Source organism: Electrona antarctica (genome assembly GCF_951216825.1).
Source record: "Electrona antarctica genome assembly, chromosome: 24".
NCBI lineage: Eukaryota > Metazoa > Chordata > Actinopteri > Myctophiformes > Myctophidae > Electrona > Electrona antarctica.
The window spans coordinates 30,426,191-30,433,956 of record NC_136803.1 but is presented as its reverse complement, the minus strand read 5'-3'; positions in this window follow the sequence as shown (position 1 = coordinate 30,433,956).

The following is a 7,766-nucleotide window of genomic DNA, read 5'->3' as shown; positions in this document are numbered from 1 at the left end:
ATATATCCGTTCAGCCAGTGCAAACAAAGATTGTTCATCAACGTTTCACCCGATTATGCACAATATAAAACCGAATGGCTTTTTGGCTTTGAGAGAATTGATTCCAGGAGGACGTTGACACACACATCGAAATGGAACTCAGGAAACTAGCTATAGCGCCTGTGTTTCAGTTTCACTGTATCGAATGCACTCTAAAGAGGCCTCTAATGTGTGATAAGGCCTCACTCACACGGTCACAACAGATTGCTGTATGCTTGTTGTATACAAAGGGTTTGACACAGCTTGCCCCAATGCATTTCCAATGGGAGTCACATGGTTTGACACAACATTTGTGTTGTATGAGGGGGAGGGGCGCAGTCGAAACACAGCCGAAAGCCATACATCAGCTTGTAGTCCAAAATGTGGACTACAAACCATGTGAAATGCATTGGGGTGGCCATGACACTCACAACATTCATACAACAAGCATGCATCAATGTTTTAAGGGTCTGAGTGAGGCCTAACAAAGCCATGCACACATCCAAGAAAATATCATTTGGTGACATTTTGTGGGCCTTCCCTCAGGACAAAATAATCATTGTGTTTGTGGTCCACATGTCCTGTCCTTGCAATGGCCAGGGCTCCATTTTTCCTGGGGCATCATACTGAAATGATCCCTGTGTCGTCGGATTAGAACGGAAGCTGATTAAAAGCCTGTTAAAAGGAGTTATGAGATACTGGGACTTGCTATGCAAATGTGATGGAACCAACTAACCTTGGTTGGAAAAAGTTATTAAGTACTTCACACACACACACACACACACACACACAGAGAGATTCAATCATCGCATTTTGCGAGCTGCGTGTGCACTTTCTTTATCCTGTTTTAAGTGGCCGACAAGATAAATCGGGTACACGACAAGATGTTATATGGATCATTCATTAGTATTTTTTCTTTTCCCATGGGTGTGCACTTGAATGATGTCCTTGTCGTTCTTAATAGACATTGATGTGGAACAAAAGGGGCCCTTACCTTGTCATTTTAATATAGTTTCATATAAAATGTAATTTAAAGTGGCTACGTAACACCACCACCGATGCTGTAGCAATCAAAGTGTGTTACTTTCATTTAGTTGGGCAGACCAGCGCATTAGTCCAGATGCCAAACCACAGCACAGCACATGCATGCATGTGCAGCCACGTGCATTCACACATAGCGCACGCACGCACGCACGCACGCACGCACTCACTCACTCACTCACTCACTCACTCACTCACTCACGTTATTCTAAGTGAACCTGCAGTGCTGTGATGATGATGATGATGATGATGATAATGTTTATGATGCCCCAGAAACTCATTCAACGGACCTATAGAAAAAGAGAAATTCAGATTGATTGATTGATTGATTGATTGATCCATTCCTTTTTTGATTGCGTTAACTAGAGACTTGTTGACAAGAATATAAGAAGATGCTGTAGACAGACTGACTGTATAGACAAATCCAAACATTCCCAATGAACACAATGACACTTGACAGGGCATTTCCATTCTGATCCAATATAATACAGTATATTTCAATCTCAGAGAGTAGAGAGTGTGACATAACCGGACGTCCGTGACTAACGTGCTAAATGTGGGGTGAAAATGATCTTATACCTCCTAAGAACTGGCGTAACTGTAACATGATGTACTGCCTGTCCGTTTTTATTCACAGGGCAGATTGTGACAGAGGCTTATATCTCTTGAGAAGCTCAGTACATTCTAGGATTTTGCTGTACAGTAAGATGTGGGTTTGTGTGATGACGGTAAAGGGAACATGACAGCAATATGAATAATATAGTGTTTGTGTGTGTGTGTGTGTGTGTGTGTGTGTGTGTGTGTGTGTGTGTGTGTGTGCGTGTGCGTGTGCGTACGTGCACGTGCACGCATCTGTCTGTCTGTCTGTGTGTGTGCGTGTGCGCGCGTGCTCATCTCTGTATGCACAAGCAATGTCAACTTTGTATCGATTAGAAACATGAACTAGGCCTATTATCTGTTAACCAAACCTCACACAGAGCACCAGTCCTATACGTATGGGTGTTAACATCAAACACAGACACAAAACTATAAGCCTCCATATACGTTTTTTTTAATGCCTTGATGAGAGCCTGAAAAACCTGATGAAGAGAAACAGGCATTTCACTTCAGCTATACATGGCAGAGACAGGTTGATGTGATCAGCTTTGATGTTGAATTTATAAAATGTAGCACAGAGAGAAGGGGGGGGGGGGGGATTTTTTACTGTACAGTCAGTGTGTACAGTAAGTATGAGTGTGGGACGTGTGTGGGAAGGAGAGAGATTAAGTCAGTGTAAAATAAATGAAGATGGAAGTTGTTAAACAACGAATTGAACCTGGATGACATTTTTTGTTCTCTTGTCTTCTCTTTTGTTCATTTTCCAGTTGAACTGGATGAACTTGCAAATTAGATGACGCAACAAATCAAACTCTACAGCCTACAAAACACACACACACACACACACACACACACACACACACACACACACGCACACACACAGCCGCGCACACGCACACCACCTGAAGTAAGAACATCTGTCTGTTTTTTAGTTTTTAAACTACACAAAAAAGAAAAGGTTGTAGTTCAAGAAGATGCAAAATCTGCGAAAATATTGCAGTATTTTCCATGGATGTAACATTGTGTTCACCTGTTGTGTGGTGTTACTTTGTATATAGTATGTCTATGATATGATTTGCCACTGTAGACGAATAGCACTACTAGAACATGAATAGGCCAATAGTAAACAACACTAAAGCAATTTGCTTTAGTTTTTATGGGGTATTAAGCATGCAAACTGGACACTAGCCATATACAGTCACATCTATTAGACTGGAACTGGAGCACAAACACATCTCAATCGTACCATATGGGAAAACTCAATTGGACAGGCTTCAATGGAATAATGAACAGAAAATACATGCATGACCTTGGCTATACTGCTATAATTAGAACAGTTTGTTTCTCAAAGCAGATTCTGGAGTCACCATGCAGGCACACTTGGGAAGAACCCCAAATGGTTCAGTAGATGCTAGTTTACTATAAATTATATGTAGAGATATATCTTGGTATCTTGTCCTCGTGGTTTTTTTCGTTACTTATATTAGTTACAAATGTTATTTACATAACATGTTGTTTAGACAGATGCAAGGTTACTTTTTCACCTAGCCTCCAGCAAGGGCGAAATCCAAATGAACTGCCTGCCGGCAGCTTCGATAGGCCGGCCGGTCGTTTGATGAGGCAGTATGAGGCACCACCATTGGTCTCTCTGTAATATTACTCAAGTGCCTATTTGCCTTGTTGTTCATTGACTATGGCTAACTCTGATTGTGATCACTTGTAAGCCATTTAGGGTCCTGCTAAATGCTTATATTGTAAATTGTAATTAGTTCTAGCTTCATGACAACAGCATTCACATGGTATCATGTTGAAAGTTGTTTGAGAAGTTATTACTCCACAATTGGTGCACACGCAGTTTACAGTACACAGTACTCACTGACAGTCACTGATGTCACTGACATGAGTAAATGTCTTTGGCTGGTAGGAGGTGAAAGATTGCAGTCCTTCTCAGTATTTATAGCCCCGAATTCTACTTGCTGTGATTGTATTGTATATATTGAAATGTTATTTTCATTTAGAGGATAGCCCGGCCCTTGAGATGCATCATCTCATTTTTAGAGGGGGTCCTCGGGCACAACACAATGAATACAGTACATCAGGGGTCTGCGACCTTTTTTAAATGAAGTGCCATGTTTTTATTTTCTAGATTGTCAGTGTGCCATATCAACATTAATTCATTTTAATGACACCAGGTTAAAAAATCCAACATATTTTGATTGTCCACAATCCTTCTTTTTAAATATTTTCTTTCACGTTGTTATAATGATCATTAGAGTCAGGGCAATAACAGAGTTCAGTTTTAATGAATGTAGAGTGCAGGATGTAATTTACACACAAATGTGAGGGACTTCATTTATTTGACTGCATTTTTTTAAATAGTTTATTTAAAACCAAAAATTCTCTCTCACACACTTGCCAGTGTGCCAGTGATCACCCTCCCTTGTGCCAATGTTGGCACTGGTGCCTATAAGGTTGCCTACCCCTGCAGTACATAGACAAAACAATACATCAAACATGTCAACACACAACAATACACTTGCAACATCAACAAAACAGAGGCTCTCCAGTCCACTCAAAACACTACATCAAGACCAGAAGCAACTGCACTGAAACACCTTACAAGGCCTTACGTCATCTGTCACTCAATGTCGCTCGAACTAAATATTTGTTCCTCGACGAAAAAAAATAATAATTCAACTGAAGAAAAAGTACCACCTTTTCTCAGTTCAAATACATCATAAAAATATAATGACACGTATTAATTATGGAGATCCTTGCTCACAGAAAGAGCAAGAGAATGAGAGGATGAAAGGGAGGGAGGTCCAATGTCGAGTATACCGAACACACGCTCTTTGCAACGTGTTGTCAACACAATAACCCAGACCAACGTTGAGTGCCGAACGCACTCGTCGACGTGTCTCTTTGCAACGCAATAACTGTCTTTGCAACGCAATAACTGAGGCAATGCCGGGCAAGCTGATCACTGATTTCGACCACATTTAAAAAGAGAGATTCAGGCCATCGAGGTAATTTGGGGCTGTCTTGGATACGATACCCAGAAACAGCTGTATTTAACGCAATGGAAATGTATGCTACATTAATCTGCTTGCATAGCAGCACACAGCAGACTACAGAGACACCATGGCAGCCATGTTATCCCTAAATGTAACGGAAAGAGCTGTCAGCCGTGTGTGTGCAGCTCCTCTCAGCTCGATCTGCATTCTGCACAGCCCACCTGGCACATGCATCGGAAACGAGGAATAATTGGCCTGATTGGGCTGTCTGGCTGTTTTTAGACTCTGCGGATGGCAATGTCGACCGGTCCATCTGTATGAAACCACTTTGGTCGCAAACAAGATATCTCTAAAACTGCTGGCTGGTACATTTATGGTGTATACATACATACATTCATGCTTCCCAGACGATTAACTCCACAAACGCCAACACACAAGATATTGCAAAATCAAATATTGCCATGAAACTTGCTGAGCGTATTCAAGCTCCCTCATGAAGTCATTGATTTTTTCTTTTTGGCAGCAGTTGCTGTGTGTGTATGTGTGTGTGTCCATGACAAATCTCTCCTACGGACATTAATGTCGATCCTATCTAATCCCATTTCCATCCCATGCCATCCTATCATCTTCTTTTAACCCATTTGGTACTGAGGCCGATTCTAAATAAATGTCCTCCAAATCCTGAAAGCTTTTCATGTCAAGACCTCCCAGAATTATTTGTATTTGGCCGCGGACTGAAAATATGTTGTATCAGGAAACGTTCGCTCTGAAGGAATATATATATATTCAAAGATTTGCGCTACATCTCCATGATTTAAAAAAAATAGCAGATCTACAAGCTCGTAGCGCGGCACTCGGTGCTGCGCTACGGGTGCGTTAAAGGGTGACAAAACATCATTATTTCTGTTATTGCATTGATACACACTTCATTCAATTTAAATGTTTCATGACATTCATTTTTTGAGCTGCAATGAAAACTGTCAAAACGGTGAAAACAGTGACATCTGCTGGCAAATCCAATTGACATATATGGGATTTGCTGGCTCTTACATCACAAACAGCAGGAAAATCAGAGCACTTGTTTGAGCCAGAAAGCTGGAGGCTGCCCCTTTTATGAATGAATGGATTTTATTTTCTATAGCACTTTTCCAAACATAGTTACAAAGTGCTTTACAGACAAGTTAAAAACAGCAAAAGCAGCAAGAGTGTGTGTGTGTGTGTGTGTGTGTGTGTGTGTGTGTGTGTGTGTGTGTGTGTGTGTGTGTGTGTGTGTGTGTGTGTGTGTGTGTGTGTGTGTGTGTGTGTGTGTGTGTGTGTGTGTGTGTGTGTGTGTGTGTGTGTGTGTGTCCAGAATGCGACCTAACTGCTTAGTGTGAATGGCTCGGCTGCTCAACAGTGTGTGTCCCGAATGCGACCCCAATCATCTGCAGGGGTCAATAGGTCGTACAGACATGGGGACAAACACAGCCCTTTATCGTAGCGGTGTGCTAAAAATCACACCCGTGTGAAGTGAGGGGCGCTAATATATTAAAGACTAACTCATGTTCATTAGGTGATGTAAAACAAACATTAAATTCTGTTTATTTTTAATGGCATTTAATGTTTATGTTATAGGGACAAGATGACGTAAATTTTCCCTTCATTGTCAATGGTGTTTTTAAAACAAACATTGAACTAAAAACTAATATTAAACCTCTATCCCAAAAATGGAACATCATTTGTTAAAGGGACACTTTAACTTGCAAATAAATAGTGGTTTTAGATATTTTAGATTTTAGCGTGTGCCTCTGATGATGTAATGGACACTTCCTTCCTGCATGGACTACAATTCCTATAATGCTTTGGTGCACAACATGTAGTCCAGGAAGTAATTAAGTGAGCCCAGTGTTCTGCACCAATCGTGATGAAATGAAAGCATGTACTGTATGTTCCCATGTGCAGAGGACAGATGAATGATGAATGAATCACATTAGCACTTTCTTTTTGTTGCCCTTCAACACCCCTGGTATTCACAGCTGGGTTTTCCGAGACCGTTCCCAAGTAATTATATAATACAGCTCCTTTCTGCAAATCAAACCTCCTCTTTGGATTATCACTCATTATTGATACTCAGCTGCACTCAAAATGGGTTCACTCACAACATGTGGCATGGAGTTTGTGGTATTGCTTGGATACCCACTTTGTTGTCAATTGTATTTCACAGAAGGAACATCCCTGGAGCATTCTGGAACATGTCCAGATCTGCTAAATATAGTACATGAAATTGATACGTCAGTAGGTAGGTAGGTATAGGTACAGTAGGTAGGTAGATGATTGATTGATTGATTGATTGATTGATTGATTTGTCATTGCTAGCTAGATTATCTAACCGAGGGCCAGCATATCGTTATGCAGAGTCTAACATTGTGCCAGACATGATCAGTCAATGGCAGAAAGTATAGTATAGAGGGTATGCGCATGCATAAAGTGAATGGCAAATCAAGTGGCAAATCGAGTGGCAAAGTGACAGGACGACATTGTTTAATGTCGTTTAATGCAATTAGATATGACCTTTCTGTTTGTATGTATAGGCTGTCAAGGCCAGAAAGTAGTTTTTAGCCACTCAGTAGGCATCCCTGCATAACTTCCTGGTTTGATGATGATGTCACGCGCATACCCTCTATTTCCCATGCAGGACTTATTTACCGCAGTCTTTTACTCAATCTGACTCCGACACTTATCTGTCTCCCTCTCAGCGGTTCCTTCCCTCACCCTCCTCGATGTGTTTCCAAAGTGTTTTTCTCCCCCCCCCCCCCCCCCCCCCCTGCTGGAATTACAGTGCGTCACATTACTAAACACAGATTGCATTGATTGCCGGCACTAATTGAAAGGAGACCATCCCCGATGCGGAGTGCATCTGCTTGCTTTTGTATAGGACTTGGCATCTTGCGCTCTATACCCTCACCTCATCAGGTAGACGAGCCAAGGATCCCTGCATCCCCCTGCCGATGAGTGCATTCTTTCTGTACCTCAGTTGCCTCAATCACACTTTCTAGAAGATTCCGTTCAGGCAAGGCAACAGAGCACTGAGAGCAGACAGGTCACAATGGGGAGCAA